Source organism: Triticum dicoccoides, chromosome 5B (assembly GCF_002162155.2).
Source record: "Triticum dicoccoides isolate Atlit2015 ecotype Zavitan chromosome 5B, WEW_v2.0, whole genome shotgun sequence".
NCBI lineage: Eukaryota > Viridiplantae > Streptophyta > Magnoliopsida > Poales > Poaceae > Triticum > Triticum dicoccoides.
This window is the reverse complement of record NC_041389.1, coordinates 284878579-284896502: the sequence shown is the minus strand read 5'-3', so window position 1 is coordinate 284896502 and position 17924 is coordinate 284878579.

Sequence of the window (17924 nt, the reverse complement as noted above, 5' to 3'; positions counted from 1 at the left end):
TGCAATTTATTTAGAAGAGTTTTAAAAATTAAATGACATGATGGCATGATGACATGATGCAAAGCAAAAGATAAAAGAGCAAGCACAAATGAAACAGACGGCGAAACTCGGAATAGCTGGAAGTCTTCTGGAGCTCTGGTCTCGGGGCATTACAGGGATCCCCCTCCACCCAAGGGTGATCCCGTGTTTGAAATCAAACCTTTACCTCACAATCTTAAGTATGCTTATCTTGATGAAAAAGAAATATATCCTGTTATTATTAGTGCTAACCTTTCAGAGAAAGAAGAAGAAAGGTTATGGAAAACTGTGAAGAAGCACCGAGCAACTATTGGATATACTCTGGATGATCTTAAGGGCATTAGGCCCACATCATGTCAACACAAGATGTCAGTGGACAAAGATGCCAAACCAGTTAGAGATCCTCAAAGACGGTTAAATCCCAAGATGAAGGAAGTGGTAAGAAAGGAGATACTAAAGCTCCTTGAGGCAGGTATTATTTATCCTGTTGCTGATAGTGAATGGGTAAGCCCTGTCCATTGTGTCCCTAAAAAGGGAGGTATTACCGTCATTCCTAATGATAAAGATGAATTGATCCTGCAAAGAATTATTACAGGTTATAGGATGGTAATTGATTTCTGTAAGTTAAATAAAGCTACTAAGAAAGATCATTACCCTTTACCTTTTATTGATCAAATGCTAGAAAGGCTATCCAAACACACCCAATTTTGCTTTCTAGATGGTTATTCTGGTTTCTCTCAGATACTTGTGTCAGCAAAGGATCAATCTAAAACTACTTTTACTTGCCCTTTTGGTACTTTAGCTTATAGACGTATGCCTTTTGGTTTATGTAATGCACCTGCTACCTTTCAAAGATGCATGATGGCTATATTCTCTGATTTTTGTGAAAAGATTTGTGAGGTATTCATGGATGACTTCTCCGTCTATGGATCCTCTTTTGATGATTGTTGGAGCAACCTTGATCGAGTTTTGCAGAGATGTGAAACACTAGTCTCGTCCTGAATTGGGAAAAGTGTCAGTTTATGGTTAATGAAGGCATTGTCTTGGGGCACAAGATCTCCGAGAGAGGTATTGAAGTTGATAAAGCCAAAGTAGATGCTATTGAAAAGATGCCATGTCCCAAGGACATAAAAGGTATAAGAAGTTTCCTTGGTCATGCCTGTTTTTATAGGAGGTTCATTAAGGACTTTTATAAAATCTCTAGGCCTCTTACTAATTTATTGCAAAAAGATATTCCTTTTGTATTTGATGATGATTGTGTAGAAACTTTTGAAACACTTAAGAAAGCTTTGATCACTGCACCTATTGTTCAGCCACCTGATTGGAATTTACCTTTTGAAATTATGTGCGATGCTAGTGATTATGTTGTAGGTGCTGTTCTTGGGCAAAGAGTTGATAAGAAATTGAATATTATCCAGTATGCTAGTAAGACTCTTGATACTGCCCAGAGAAATTATGCTACTACTGAAAAAGAGTTCTTAGCAGTTGTGTTTGCATGTGATAAGTTTAGACCTTATATTGTTGATTCCAAAGTTACTATTCACACTGATCATGCTGCTATTAAATATCTTATGGAAAAGAAAGATGCTAAGCCTAGACTCATTAGATGGGTTCTCTTGCTCCAATAATTTGACTTGCATACTATTGATAGAAAGGGAGCTAAGAACCCCGTTGCAGATAACTTGTCTAGGTTAGAGAATGTTCTTGATGACCCACTGCCTATTAATGATAGCTTTCCTGATGAACAATTAGCGGTCGTCAATGCTTCTTGTACTGCTCCTTGGTATGCTGATTATGCTAATTACATTCTTGCTAAATTTATACCGCCTAGTTTCACATACCAGCAAAAGAAAAAGTTCTTTTATGATTTAAGACATTACTTCTGGGATGATCCACACCTTTATAAAGAAGGAGTAGATGGTGTTACTAGATGTTGTGTGCCTGAGCATGAACAGGAACAGATTCTACATAAGTGTCACTCTGAATCTTATGGAGGACACCACGCTGGAGATAGAACTGCACACAAGGTACTACAATCTGGTTTTTATTGGCCTACTCTTTTCAAAGATGCTCGTAAGTTTGTCTTATCCCGTGATGAATGTGAAAGAATAGGTAACATTAGTAGACGTCAAGAAATGCCTATGAATTATTCTCTTGTTATTGAACCATTTGATGTTTGGGGCTTTGATTATATGGGACCTTTTCCTGCCTCTAATGGTTATACACATATTTTAGTTGTTGTTGATTACGTTACTAAGTGGGTAGAAGCTATTCCAACTAGTAGTGCTGATCATAACACTTCTATTAAAATGCTTAAAGAAGTTATTTTCCAAGGTTTGGAGTCCCTAGATATCTTATGACTGATGGTGGTTCACATTTTATTCATGGTGCTTTCCGTAAGATGCTTGCTAAGTATGATGTCAATCATAGAATAGCATCTCCTTATCATCCGCAGTCTAGTGGTCAAGTAGAGTTGAGCAATAGAGAGCTCAAATTAATTTTGCAAAAGACTGTGAATAGATCTAGAAAGAATTGGTCCAAAAAACTTGATGATGCATTATGGGCCTATAGAACTGCATACAAAAATCCTATGGGTATGTATCCTTATAAGATGGTTTATGGAAAAGCGTGTCATTTACCTCTTGAACTTGAACATAAAGCATATTGGGCTATTAAAGAGCTTAATTATGACTTCAAACTTGCCGGTGAGAAGAGGTTATTTGATATTAGCTCACTTGATGAATGGAGAACCCAAGCTTATGAGAATGCCAAGCTTTTCAAAGAAAAAGTCAAACATTGGCATGATAAGAGGACAGAAAAGCATGAGTTTAACGTAGGAGATTATGTGTTATTATTCAACTCTCGTTTAAGATTTTTTGCAGGAAAACTTCTCTCAAAATGGGAAGGTCCCTACATTATCGAGGAGGTCTATCATTCTGGTGCCATAAAAATCAACAACTTCGAAGGCACAAATCCGAGGGTGGTAAACAGTCAAAGAATTAAACACTATATTTCAGGTAATCCTATCAATGTTGAAACTAATATTATTGAAACCGTAACCCCTGAGGAATACATAAGGGACACTTTCCAGAATGTTCCAGGCCCTGAAAAGGTAAAAGTATGTGGTACGGTAAGTAAACTGACTCCAAAACAACTCCAATGGCAATTTTTATCAGTTTTGGAATATTTAAGAATTTTAGGAAGAAAGAAGTAGTCCGAAAGGGACACGAGGCTCCCACAAGAGAGGAGGGCGCCCCCCCTGTAGGGTGCGCCCTCCTGTCTCGTGGGCACCTCGTGTGCCTCCCAGACTCCGTTTTCTTGCACGTTACAAATTTTGGTCGGTAAAAATTCATTATATATACTCCCGAAGGTTTTGACTGCCGTATCACGCAAAAATCCTCTGTTTTCGTTTCAAGCTGTTTCTGTTTCAGATCTAGAGCATCATGGCGTCTCCAAGCGCTCCCAAGGACAAGTTTTTCGAGAGGGTTATCAACCCCTATCTCGCAGAGGTACTGCAACACCCTCAAACCATTGAGATGCATGAGGGGGTGCTGCACATCCGCGATGTGGAGGGACCAAGGCGTACCGGGAGCATGGAGACAAAGCTCGAAGCCGTGGAGCAGGAAGTTTTCAAGTGTCAAGGGATGGTGGAGCGTGGACTCAACGCCAACCAGATGATGATCACAAAGTTCACCAACAACCACAAGCTGGATGCCAAAGTCATTGGGGAGACCATCTTCAAGCTTCAAGAGAAAATCGAGCACCTCCCAGCCCAGATCTATGATCTGCAAAACCAGAACTGTGAGTATGAATATAGATTCAAGCGAATGAGTTTGGTTGCACATTTGAGGATCCCAGAGACTCAATCATCCTTTTATGATCGAGAGCCTATGCCTTGGAAGACGAACGACAAGCCTACATCATCAACATCTCCTACTTCACCACCTCCGAGGAAATAATTACATGGGTATGGGCACTCCCCTTGGCAACTGCCAAGCTTGGGGGAGGTTCCCCGGTATCGTATCACCATCACACTCCTATCTTTACTTCTTTATTTAGTTCGATCCTTTTAGTAGTGTCTTGATCTAGTAGTTTGAAGTTTTGATATCAAGTAGTTTTGAGTTTTGCATTGTCATTTCTTTTTGTATTCGAGTCCGTGAGCTATCTACAATAAAGATAAGTGTTGAGTCAAGGGCTTTGCTATGTGGTATGATCTTGAGAAAGTAGAAAGAATAAAATAGTTCATATTGATCTTACGGATAGTGATAACTTCACACATAGAAAGTATGAGGCATAAAAATTGTTGAGAGTTGAGGAATGTAGCCTTGGTCATCGTTGCAATTAATAGGAAGTGATAAGGAAAGAGGGGTTCACATATAGATATATTATCTTGGACATCTTTTATGATTGTGAAGTACCCATTAAGTATGACATGCTAAAAGAGTTGATGTTGTCATTGACCTTCCAAACATGTTGAGCTTGCCTTTCCCCCTCATGCTAGCCAAATTCCTTGCACCAAGTAGAAATACTACTTGTGCTTCCAAATATCCTTAAACCCAGTTTTGCCATGAGAGTCCATCATACCTACCTATGGATTGAGTAAGATCCTTCAAGTAAGTTGTCATCGGTGCAAGCAATAAAAATTGATCTCTAAATATGTATGACTTATTAGTGCAGAGAAAATAAGCTTTGTACGAACTTGTTGTGGAAGTAATAAGAGCGACAGTCTGCATAATGAAGGTCCACATACAAGGGGCAATATAAAGTGACGTTCTTTTGCATTAAGGTTTTATGCATCAACCCTAAACGCGCATGACAACCTCTGCTTCCCTCTGTGAAGGGCCTATATTTTACTTTATGTTTTTACTTTATGCTTGAGTCAAGGTGATCCTCACCTTTCCCTTTTTATTTTATCCTTTGGCAAGCTCCTCGTGTTTGAAGGATCATGATATATATATCCAATTGGATGTAAGTTAGAATGGGCTATTATTGTTGACATCACCTAAAGGTGAATACGTGGGGAGGCAACACAATAAGCCCCTATCTTTCTCAGTGTCCGGCTAAAACTCCACAAGTACTGCGTGAGTGTTAGCAATTGTAGGAGACTACGAGATAGTTGAGTATGTGAGCTTGCTGAAAATCTCTATTATTGACTCTTTCTGATGTTACGATAAATTGCAATTGCTTCAATGACTGAGATTATAGTTTGTTAGTTCCCAATGAAGTTTTTGAACCATACTTGACATTGTGAAATGCTTGTTACTTGAGCATAGGAAATCATATGACAAAATCTATATATGTTGCTGTTATTAGAACGATCATGATGCCCTCATGTCCGTATTTTATTTTTATCGACACCTCTATCTCTAAACATGTGGACATATTTTTCGATTTTGGCTTCTTCTTGAGGACAAGCGAGGGCTAAGCTTGGGGGAGTTGATACACCCATTTTGCATCATGCTTTTATATCAATATTTATTGCATTATGGGCTATTATTACACATTAAATCTCAATACTTATGGCTATTCTCTCTTATTTTACAAGGTTTAACATGAAGAGGGGGAATGCCGGCAACTGGAATTCTGGCTGGAAAAGGAGCAAACGTTGGAAACCTATTCTGCACAGCTCCAAAAGTCCTGAAACTCCACAAAACAACCTTTTGGAATTAATAAGAATTTCTGAGCGAAAGAAATAGGCTAGGGGCCCACACACTATCCAGGAGACAGGGGGGCGCGCCCCCGCTATAGGGCGCCCCTATCTCCTGGGCCCCCTGGTGGGCCTCCGGCATCCATCTTCTGCTATATCATCACTTTTACCCTGGAAAAAATCGTGGGCAAGCTTACGGGACGAAACTCCGCCGCCACGAGGCGGAACCTTGGCGGAATCAATCTAGGGCTCTGGCGGAGCTGTTCTATCGGGGACACTTGCCTCCGGGAGGGGGAAATCATCACCAACATCATCACCAACGATCCTCTCATTGGGAGGGGGTTAATCTCCATCAACATCTTCACCAGCACCATCTCCTCTCAAAACCCTAGTTCATCTCTTGTATCCAATCTTGTATCAAAACCACAAATTGGTACCTGTGGGTTGCTAGTAGTGTTGATTACTCCTTGTAGTTGATGCTAATTGGTTTACTTGGTGGAAGATCATATGTTCAGATCCTTTATGCATATTATTACTCCTCTGATTATGAACATGAATATGCTTTGTGAGTAGTTACGTTTGTTCCTGAGGACATGGGTGAAGTCTTGCTATTAGTAGTCATGTGAATTTGGTATTCATTTGATATTTTGATGAGATGTATGTTGTCTTTTCCTCTAGTGGTGTTATGTGAACGTCGACTACATGACACTACACCATTATTTGGTCCTAGAGGAAGGCATAGGGAAGTAATAAGTAGATGATGGGTTGCTAGAGTGACAGAAGTTTAAACCCTAGTTTATGCGTTGCTTCGTTAGGGGCTGATATGGATCCATATGTTTAATGTTGTGGTTAGGTTTACCTTAATACTTCTTTTGTAGTTGCGGATGCTTGCAATAGGCATTAATCATAAGTGGGATGCTTGTCCAAGTTAGGGCAGTACCCAAGTACCGTTCCACCCACATATCAAAGTATCAAAGTACCGAACGCGAATCATATGAGCGTGATGAAAACTAGCTTGACGATAATTCCCAATGTGTCCTCGGGAGCTCCTTTATCATTATTAGAAATTGTCCAAGCTTATACTTTGCTACATAAAGGATTGGGCCACCTTGCTGCACTTTATTTACTTTATTTACTTGTTGCTCGTTACTATTTATCTTATCACAAAACTATCTATCACCTCCAATTTCAATGCTTGTAGAGAAAACCTTACTGAAAACCGCTTATCATTTCCTTCTGCTCCTCGTTGGGTTTGACACTCTTACTTATCGAAAGGACTACAATAGATCCCCTGACACTTGTGGGTCATCACTTGGATTCTCATGGCCGGTCTCCTTGACATTGCTCAATCTGAGCCTGTAATTCGTCAGATGTCCAGGATCCTGGGCAAGGTGGTGGTGGTGGTCGACGAGCTTTCCCTCCACAAGGAGGAGGCGGTCCAGGTCAAGGTCAAGTGTTTGGACTCCACCAAGCTCCGCGCTACCATCCGAGTGTTCTTCAATGACCAGGGCTTCAACCTCCGGATTGCCCCTGAGCCTCCCAACCACGTGGGCCGCCCTCGCTTATCTGACGACGGCCCTCCCGGTAGCAATCCAGGGACTGACGGGGACTACCACGGCTGGCACCACCACCACTCTCACCCGCTCTAAGGATGATGGGGGCTCGGATGATTCACGCTCACGCTCCCCGTTGCCATCGCCCCCACCTCCTGCTGCTGGAGCCCGCGGCCGCCAGGCCATCCTCGCTCCCCTGTCCGCCACACCGCTCCCCCCGGTCGTCCCTACTGACCCGACGGCCGAGTGATGTCTGCTAGAACTACGTTGGTATTTCCCCAAAGAGGAAGGGATGATGTAGTATAGAGACGTTAGGTATTTCCCTCAGTGATGAGACCAAGGTTATCGAACCAGTAGGAGAACCTCCTCACACCACGTAAACAACACCTACACACAAATAACAAATACTCGAAACCGACGTACTAAAGGGGTTGTCAATCCCTTTCGGGTACGGCGCCTCAAGATAGGCAAATAATGTGAGGTAAAAGTGGTAGATATGATGAATATATCGCGGAACAAATAAATTGCAGCAAGGTATTTTTGTATTTTTAATTTAATAGATCTGAAAATAAATGCAAAGGAAAATAGATTGCACAGGCAAATATGATGAAGAGAGACCCGGTGGGCATAGGTTTCACTAATGGCTTCTCTCGAGAAAAATAGCAAACGGTGGGAAAATAATTACTGTTGGGAAATTGATAGAACTTCAAACAATCATGATGATATCCAGGAAATGATCATTAGGCATCACATCCAAGATTAGTAGACCGACTCCTGCCTGCAACTACTACTATTACTCCACACATCGACCGCTATCCAGCATGCATCTAGTGTATTAAGTTCATGGAGAAACAGAGTAATGCAATAAGAACGATGGCATGATGTAGTCAAGATCTATTTATGTAGAAATAGACCCCATCTTGTTATCCTTAATAGCAACAATACATACGTGTCGTTTCCCTTACTGTCGCTGGGATCAAGCTCCGTCAGATCGAAGCTATCATAAAGCACCTCTTCCCATTGCAAGATAATTAGGTCAAGTTGGACAAACAAAACCCAAATATCGGAGAAGAAATACGAGGCTATAATCAATCACGCATATAAGAGATCAAAGAAGACTCAAATAACTTTCATGGATAAAAACATAGATCTGATCACAAACCCAAAGTTCATCAGATCCCAACAAACACACCGCAAAAAGACTTACATCATATGGATCTCCAAGAGACCATTGTATTGATAATCAAGAGAGAGAGAGATGAAGCAATCTAGCTACTAACTACAGACCCCGTAGGTCTACAAATAACTACTCACAAATCATCGGAGAGGCACCAATGGAAGTGGTGAACCGCTCCGTGATGGTGTCTAGATTGGATCTGGTGGTTCTAGACTCTGCGGCGGCTGGAATTGATTTTCGTCGACTCCCCTAGGGTTTCCGAAATATTGGGGTATTTATAGAGCAAAGAGGCGGTCCAGGGGGCACCCGAGGAGGGCACAACCCACCTGGGCACGCCTGGTGTCGGTGTCAAAACCGGTGGATCTCGGGTAGGGGGTCCCGAACTGTGCGTCTAGGCGGATGGTAACAGGAGACAAGGGACACGATGTTTTACCCAGGTTCGGGCCCTCTTGATGGAGGTAAAACCCTACGTCCTGCTTGATTGATATTGATATTGTGGATGTTTACAAGAGTGGATCTACCACGAGATCAAGGAGGCTAAACCCTAGAAGCTAGCCTATGGTATGATTGTAAGGGTTGATGTATGTTGGTTGTCCTACGGACCAGAGCCATCCGGTTTATATAGACACCGGAGAGGGCTAGGGTTACATAGAGTCGGTTACAATGGTAGGAGATCTACATATCCGTATCGCCAAGCTTGCCTTCCACGCCAAGGAAAGTCCCATCCGGACACGGGACGAAGTCTTCAATCTTGTATCTTCATAGTCTTGGAGTCCGGTCGACGATGATAGTCCGGCCGATGATAGTTCGGCTGATGATGGTAGTCCGGCTATCCAGACACCCCCTAATCCAGGACTCCCTCAGTAGCCCCTGAACCAGGCTTCAATGACGATGAGTCCGGCGCGCATATTTTTCGGCATTGCAAGGCGGGTTCCTCCTCCAAATAATTCGTAGAAGATTGTAAACACCAGGATAGTGTTCGACTCTGCAAAATAAATTCCACATTCCATCGTAGAGAGAATAATATATACACAAGTTCGATCTGCTGACGTTTTTTGCGGCTTGACGTCACACCTCTACCAAGCCATTTGAATCGTTTTTTACTTTACCACCTCAGCGCATTTAGCGAAGCGGTTTCCTTGGCACGTCTTGTCGAAGCAGAGATCGTGTTCCCCCTTAATCCGGGATTCTCATCAATACGGACGTGGGTAACCCAACCGCGCCATTGATGGTGATGCTTGGGAGATAAGCGAGTTTTACCAGGCAGATGGGGGACGCATAGACTTCGTCCGCCTATATATAAGGGATAAGGATTCACCTTTTCACCTACGCCTTCTTCCTCCTTTGCTTATCCATCTCCGCGCACTCGAGCTCCAGCGCCCAAGTTCGCGCATCTCGTCTCGACCTTCTTCGACCATGTCCGGAGCGGGAGGCAAGTGGATGACCTCCTCCGTTACGGAGGAGCACATCGAAAGACTGCGCGGCGCCGGCTATCTGTCCGGCGACATCGCGCACCGGCTGCCCGACGAGGGGCAGCTCATCCCCACCCCCAGGCCTCATGAGAGGGTCGTTTTTCTTCCCCATTTCCTCCGCGGACTGGGCTTTCCACTTCACCCCTTTGTCCGGGGGCTTATGTTCTACTATGGCCTGGATTTCCATGATCTGGCGCCGAACTTCATCCTCAACATCTCGGCGTTCGTCGTCGTGTGCGAGGCCTACCTCTGCATCCAGCCCCACTTCGGCTTGTGGCTCAAGACCTTCAATGTCAAGCCGAAGGTAGTGAAGGGCACTCAAGCGGAGTGCGGAGGTGCCATGTTGGGCAAGATGCCCAACGTCCTCTGGTTCGAAGGGGCCTTCGTGGAATCCATCAAGGGGTGGCAATCAGGGTGGTTCTATATCACCGAGCCGCGCGGCCCTACGTGGGCGGCAGCCCCCGAGTTCAGATCTGGTATCCCTATGCAGCTCACCTCCTGGAAAAAGAAGGGCTTGCTGTGGGGTAGTTCGGAGGAGGTGACGGGACTCCAAGCCTGTATCCAGAAGCTGGTGAAGAAGCTCAGGCTGGTTAACGTGGTCCAAGTCATGCTCGTCCGCCGGATTCTCCCATGCCAAGAGCGGGCATTCAATCTGTGGGAGTTCGATCCGGAACAGCACCAAGCGCTGAGCGGGCTCTTTGACACGATGTACGAAGGCGCCTGGAGGGTGCTATTTAAGGGCGCCGAAGCCCCCGCATCCGCGAATGAAGATCGCGGATTTCGCTCGCAGCGCCAAGCTAACGAGTTAAGTGATTCTACCCCTTTACGGGACACTTGCTTTTCATAGTTTGACTCTATGCGGGTTTTAATTTCCCCTTTTCCTTTGACAGGACTGGATGAAGAAGGCGGAGTAGATCGTCTGCCCGGCTCCCATGCCAGAAAACCCAGTAGACGCCCGTCTAGCGAGGCTGCTGGTTCCGGCACTGCACGTGGTGCCGGAGAAGAAGGCCAAGAAGGAGGCCACGGGTACTCGAAAGAGTTCCCGTTTTCAGGTGTCCGACGACTCCGAGGAGGACTCCTCCCCCGAAAACGAGGAGGAGAAAAAGGACTCTCTCCCAGAGGAAGGAGAGAGGAAGAGGAAGGCTTCCCCAACAGGGGAGGCCGAAGGGTCCAAAAGGGGAAGGACTATTCCCCTGGACAGCTCCGCCAACATAGACGTTGGCGAGGAAGAATGACCTTCAAGGGCCAGGCCTCCGGCGAGATCGTAAGTATCCGGATTCCTGAATGATTTATAATTTCTTTTTATGTCACATAGCGTCCTTCTAATGCCGCATACTGCCTGCAGTCCGGCCGATGATGATCTCCCCGCTTCATCGAGCGGGTCGTTGGCTCCGTCGGATGTGGACTCCATCCCGACGGCCTCTACCCCTCGCGCCACTGAGGACGCCGAGGTGGGATCCCAAGAAGGGACCCATCAGGGGGAGGCTCCGGAGACGCCCCAAGGCGGCCTCCCGGACTATGCACCGGACTCCACGTCGGAACCCGCAGTGGTTCCGGAGTCCGGCCGGCGGCCCCTTCGCAAGAAGGGCAAGACCATGACGCCGGCGGCCTCCGTCCAACCGGAGGCGCCGGACAACTTGTTGGAGGCGCTCCAATGTGCTTCCATCAAGGAAGAACACCGCACTATCATGAGTGCGGTGATTCAGAAGGTACAGCTCGCCTAGAGCGGGCTGACCGAAGCCTGCCGTAGCCTTCTAACAGGCTTTGAGGTAAGAAGTTAAAATTATGTAATGTAATACCGCATAGACAGTAGCCCCTGATGCTCGGTTCGGTGTTCGGAAAGAAAAGCCGGACTGAGGATCTAAAAAGATATACGCAGGGTTGCTAAAAAGTTATGTCAATATGGGTTGCAGGCTGCGCTGCTGACCTCTGCCGCACTGACTGCGGAGGTTGGTGCATTAAAGCAAGATCTCGAGCGGTCCGAGCAAGAGCTCGGCCGTGCCAAGAAGCATCTCGAGGACAAAGAAGGTGAGTAACACCACTTTGAATAGTTACCTTACAGAAAAGGATTTAGGTTGCAATAAAAGAATAACAAGGATAACAAGGGTACTGCAGGGGCCACGAACGAGGTGGCAACCCTGAAGGAGGCCGTGTCCGCGGCCGAACGCAGTACGGCCGCGGAACGGACAGAGCGAGAAAAGCAGGAGGCGCAGGTGGCGGCGGTTCGACAAGAGCTCCATGCTCTCATGGAAAAGCATGAGAGTGTGGAGCATGACCCAAAGACTCGAGAGTCCGAGCTTGCCTCGGCTCTCGAAAGTGCCAGAGCAGCCAAGGCTGAGGCCCATAAGGCCCTTCAGGAGGTGGAAGATGTGAAGAAAATAGCGGTGGGTAAGGCATTTTTCATGCAAAGCAAGCATGTCAATGTAAACTACCTGACACTTACCCGAATTCAGAGCTCTCCAGGGGCGTTTGCAGATTTGCCTCGTAGTGTATCCGATGCCGCCGCATTCTACTGTGGTGAGGAGGGGAGCTCAACGGAGAAGGTCTTCTGGTCTCAGTATGCTGAGGCCGGCCATCCGGTGCCCCCTAGCGACCAGCTGAAGCAGCTGGTCGAACTCCACAAGGTAGCTGAGGAGGCCATGAAGGGCCTCATAGTCCGGCTGTGGCCTGGAGAGGCCATGCCTGGGAGCTACTTCGGCCTCGTGCGGCGGCTGGTGGATGCATGCCCCTGGGTGGAGGTTATCAAGCGCTCCGCCTGTATTGAAGGTGCTCGTCGGGCCCTTGCCCACGCAAAGGTGCATTGGGGCAAGCTGGATGCGGAGAAGCTAATCACTAACGCGCCACCAGCAGGCAAGGAATATCGTATGCCCGAGATGTACTATAGGACTGTCCTGAAGGGTGCCCGCAAGATTGCGGATGAGTGCCCCCGAGATGTAATTATTGAGTAAACTCGCTATGTATTATCCTGTGTGCTAAAAACTTTGTTCATATGCGCTAAGCAACGCTTGTTTAATTTAAAATATTACCTTCTGTGCGGCCGTTTATTAAATCTGAGAGATGGCAAGTCGTCGGCTTCAGCCCCCATGCCGCGAGTGCTGGGGTGTTCGGGATAAACTTGAGCACTCTTGTTCCCATTGTTGGGTCCATCTAGGGAGGCGCTCAACACAACGAACAAGGCAACCAGACTTATAGTGCTTGAACACTCTCACTTAGCCATAGAATTCTATAATTTTAAATTTCGGCGAAGCCCCTAGTATTCGGAAGACCGAATTTGGGGCGCTATCCACGCCTTCGTCGGATATTATCCGGAACTTCGCTCGAAGCGGCGTAGGTCTTTAAGGACCCGAAAAAAACCTCTCGAACAGCGACCAGTCTCTCGCCTTATCATGACTGTCAGTTTTAGCTTTCTCCACTGAGGCGTTAACCTGGCTCAACCGGGGCGCAATCGCAGTGGTTCTCCCAGTGCTACCTTAGCCGATAGAACGGAACGTAAGGTGCCAAACATGGGAGCCGGGCAAACCCAACTATTGACCCAAGACATGATTCGGAGCCGATTCATATAATGCTATAAGTTCGGGATGCCGTACTTGTGAAAGTGTTCGGACTTTATCACACCATAATACGGGGAACATAAGCCCCTGGTGTATTTGGCCGTACCAAAATATACGGATTCAACATGTCGTAAATGAACATATATATATAAAGTAATGCAATTATGGGCAAAAAGTGCTGCATTTTATTCAAGAAGGTCTGCTATGAGTGCGGAATGATACAAATAGTGCGGAAAGCAAGGGATTGGACGAATTAAAGGCGTCTCCCTCCAGGGGTAGGCCGCGGAATGGTGTATTTAACAAATTTAATGCTCGTAATGGAGACCACCTGAGTGTTCGTCGCGGCCTTTGTCCCTCCCTGGCTGTTGCATCATGAGTTCGGCGGGTTCGCCGCCGGACAGAGTCCTGTATATAAAAAAGAGAAAAATAAAAGATAAAAAGAGCGACACACTTGGGAGCCCCTGGTGTGGTCGAACCGCACTCTGGGTCTGTTGTGGTCGTGCCTCTCCCCCTATGCCCATGGTATCTCCAGGGCGTAATTATGTATGCGGAGAGTTTGTCTTGCAATTGTGCGAGGGCTGGGGTTAAGGCCGCATTGCTACGCGTGCTCGGAATGTGCCAGGTGGTCTTGGTTGATGTTGCTCCGGGCGCGTTTGGCTGTGTCCGGTCGTTTAACGGCCGGACTCGAGAATTGCCTTAAGAGGCTGCTCTGTACTTCTGCCGCGAGAGCCGCTGTATGTTCCTCCGTTCGGAGGGAGCGTTCCGTGTTTCCATTGACCGTGATGACTCCAAGAGGGCCTGGCATCTTGAGCTTAAGGTATGCATAATGCGGCACTGCATTGAATTTTGCGAACGCGGTTCGTCCGAGCAGAGCGTGGTAGCCACTGCGGAACGGGACTATATCGAAGATTAACTCCTCGCTTCGGAAATTATCCGGGGATCCGAAGACCACTTCCAGTGTGACTAAGCCCGTACAATTGGCCTCAACACCTGGTATGACGCCTTTGAAGGTCATCTTTGTAGGTTTAATCCTTGAAGGGTCTATGCCCATCTTGCGCACTGTATCCTGATAAAGCAGGTTCAGGCTACTGCCGCCGTCCATCAGGACTCTCGTGAGGTGAAAACCATCAATGATTGGGTCTAAAACCAATGCGGCGAATCCGCCATGGCGGATACTGGTCGGATGGTCTCTTCGATCGAAAGTGATCGGGCAAGAGGACCATGGGTTCAATTTTGGGGCGACTGGCTCCATCGCATATACGTCCCTTAGTGCACGCTTCCGCTCCCTCTTGGGTATATGCGTTGCGTATATCATATTTACCGTCCGAACTTGAGGGGGGAATCCCTTCTGTCCTCTGTTGTTCGGCGGCCGGGTCTCTTCCTCATCATCGCTGTGTAGCCCCTTGTCATTGTTTTCGGCAATTAATTTGCCTGCCTGCTTGAATACCCAACAATCTCTGTTGGTGTGGTTAGCTGGCCTTTCGGGGGTTCCATGTATTTGACAAGAGCGGTCGAGTATTCGATCCAAATTGGACGGGCACGAGGTAGTTCTTTTAAATGGCTTCTTCCGTTGACCGGGTTTGGAGCCTCGGAATCCGGCGTTGACTGCCGTATCCTCATTGATGTCGCCGTTAATGCGGCGCTTGTTTTTGTTTTGACGCGACCTGCCACTGCGGTCCTTGGTATCCGGACTGCCAACATTTTTGCTGAGGTTGTTGCTGCGAGCTAGCCAGCAATCCTCTCCCGCACAGAAGCGGGTCATGAGTGATGTGAGGGCTGCCATGGATTTCGGCTTCTCCTGTCCTTGGTGCCGGGCCAGCCACTCATCGCGGATGTTATGTTTGAAGGCAGCGAGGGCCTCCGCATCCGGACAGTCGACGATTTGATTTTTCTTTGTTAAGAACCATGTCCAGAATTGCCTGGCTGATTCGTCTGGCTGCTGGATTATGTGGCTTAGGTCATCTGCTTCCGGTGGTCGCACATACGTGCCCTGGAAGTTGTCGAGGAATGCGGCTTCCAGATCTTCCCAGCATCCAATTGACTCTGCAGGCAGGCTGTTAAGCCAATGCCGAGCTGGTCCTTTAAGCTTGAGTGGGAGATATTTGATGGCGTGAAGATCGTCGCCGCGGGCCATATGTATATGAAGGAGATAATCCTCAATCCAAACCGCGGGGGTCTGTTGTGCCATCGTAGGATTCGATGTTAACGGGTTTAAACCCTTCAGGGATTTGATGATCCATTACTTCATCAGTGAAGCATAGTGGGTGTGCGGCGCCTCTGTATTGCGCAACGTCGCGACGTAGCTCAAGAGAGCGTTGTCTGCTGTGTTCGGCCCGGCCGGAGTAGCTGTATCCGGCGCGACCGTATTCGTCGTGGGTCTTGGGGCGCCCACGTGATCCATAGATAGATCTGGATTGTCTTGCCTTGTCCTCCAATATGTCCCGCAAGTCCGGCGCGTTCCCCCGTGGCCTCGCGCTTTTTGAGCGGTGCCGGGGTACGGTTTTGGTGGAGGGCTTACATGCCTCTCTGTTGCGGCCACGAGGTGGTTGGTCTGCCGTATTGTGCGCTAGTGCTGCCGGTTTGTATGCTTCTTCCTCTAGTCGGGGGAGCAACTTGCATTTTGGGTAGCTTTTGGAGGGGCGTTCGAGTTCATACTCTTCGGCTGCGAGGACCTCGGTCCATCTGTCGGCCAGCAGGTCTTGATCAGCTTGAAGCTGTCGCTGCTTTTTCTTTAGACTATTTGCTGTGGCCATGAGCATGCGTCTGAAATGCTCTTGTTCGACAGGATCCTCAGGCACGACGAATTCGTCATCGGCGAGGCTTGCCTCGTCTCCAGAGGGAGGTATGTAATTATCATCCTCGACCTCTTCGTCTGCCGCCCTCTCGTGAGGGCTTGCTTCTGCCTCCTCCTGCACTGAATCTTGCTGGAGGGGGTTATCTTCGGCACTTTCTGGGGTGTTATTATCTCCTGTGCCGGAATCTCCATTCTTGCTGTGGCGGGATTTAGAGCGGCGCCGCTGACATCGGCGCTTGGGGTGTTTCTTTAAGGAATCTGCCTCCGCTGCTTCTTCGCCGTCCCCATCTTTGGGGGTGTCCACCATGTATATGTCGTATGACGAGGTGGTCTTCCAGTGTCCTGTAGGCGCTGGTTCTTGACTGTCTCCGGCATCGTCGTCCATACCGTCGATGTCTTCGGAGTCGTAGTCGAGTACGTCGGTTAGATCGTCGACGGTGGCTACGAAGTGGGTGGTGGGTGGGCTCTGAATTTCTTCGTCGTCCGCGCCCCAACCATCCTGGCCGTAGTCCGGCCAGGGCTCTCCGGATAGCGAGAGGTGCTTCAGCGAATTTAAGATGTCACCGAAGGGTGAGTGCTGAAAGATGTCCGCAGCGGTGAATTCCATGATCGGCGCCCAATCGGATTCGACTAGCAGGGGCGCAGGAGGTTCGGAGTCTGGCAGGGAGTCCGGCACCTCGGAGTCATGAGCTTTATGCGGGACAAGGTCAGTGTTTGGCTCCATCGCCGTGGAAGTTGCAGCTCCCGAGGCGGTGTCCAGCCACCCGTCCTCGATCTGCGCGATCGACTCCGAACTATGGGTCGGAGCGGATTCGTGTGCGGCCTCCAAGGTACTGTCCGGCGGCAGAGTTAGGTCATGCCCATTGTGACAGCGCGGCACGCTCGGCTGTGGCTCTGATCCATCGAGGATCAAGTCCCCGCGGATATCGGCCGTGAAGTTTAGGCTTCCAAACCTGACCTGACGGCCAGGGGCGTAGCTTTCGATCTGCTCCAGATGGCCAAGCGAGTTGGCCCGCAGTTCGAAGCCGCCGAATACGAAGATCTGTCCGGGGAGAAAAGTCTCACCCAGGACTGCGTCGTTGTTGATTGAAGAGGCCATCAAGCCTATCGGTGATGACACAGAGGAACTCTCAATGAAAGCACCAATGTCGGTGTCAAAACCGGCGGATCTCGGGTAGGGGGTCCCGAACTGTGCGTCTAGGCGGATGGTAACAGGAGACAAGGGACACGATGTTTTACCCAGGTTCGGGCCCTCTTGATGGAGGTAAAACCCTACGTCCTGCTTGATTGATATTGATATTGTGGATGTTTACAAGAGTGGATCTACCACGAGATCAAGGAGGCTAAACCCTAGAAGCTAGCCTATGGTATGATTGTAAGGGTTGATGTATGTTGGTTGTCCTACGGACTAGAGCCATCCGGTTTATATAGACACCGGAGAGGGCTAGGGTTACATAAAGTCGGTTACAATGGTAGGAGATCTACATATCCGTATCGCCAAGCTTGCCTTCCACGCCAAGGAAAGTCCCATCCGGACACAGGACGAAGTCTTCAATCTTGTATCTTCATAGTCTTGGAGTCCGGTCGACGATGATAGTCCGGCCGATGATAGTTCGGCTGATAACGGTAGTCCGGCTATCCGGACACACCCTAATCCAGGACTCCCTCACCTGGGCCCCCAGGCGCGCCCTGGTGGGTCGTGCTTACCTCGG